This window comes from Penaeus monodon, chromosome 19, assembly GCF_015228065.2.
Source record: "Penaeus monodon isolate SGIC_2016 chromosome 19, NSTDA_Pmon_1, whole genome shotgun sequence".
In the NCBI taxonomy this organism is placed as follows: domain Eukaryota; kingdom Metazoa; phylum Arthropoda; class Malacostraca; order Decapoda; family Penaeidae; genus Penaeus; species Penaeus monodon.
This window is the reverse complement of record NC_051404.1, coordinates 19,660,066-19,660,367: the sequence shown is the minus strand read 5'-3', so window position 1 is coordinate 19,660,367 and position 302 is coordinate 19,660,066.

Genomic DNA, 302 nt, shown 5'->3' with positions numbered 1-302 from the left:
CGTTGTTGAATTATCTGCTCTGCTGGAAGCAGGAAATTCTTTGGTTATATCTCTTTAGTTTTTCTTCTTTTGCTTTAAGTATTTACCTGGTTATTTCTTTGACCGTTTCTGGTCTCTTGCTTTTGGTATTGTATTTTTCTTCTGAAATGAACTCCATGCCGTTTCTTGGCCTGCCTTTTCTCTTTAAACTTATTAATTTCAGTAAATTTTATTCAAGTTTCGCAGTTGGATCTCCAGCCTTTCAGAATGGCTTATTCTTTTCTTTCCTATACGTAATAACACCGAACATCTAGCATCTCACG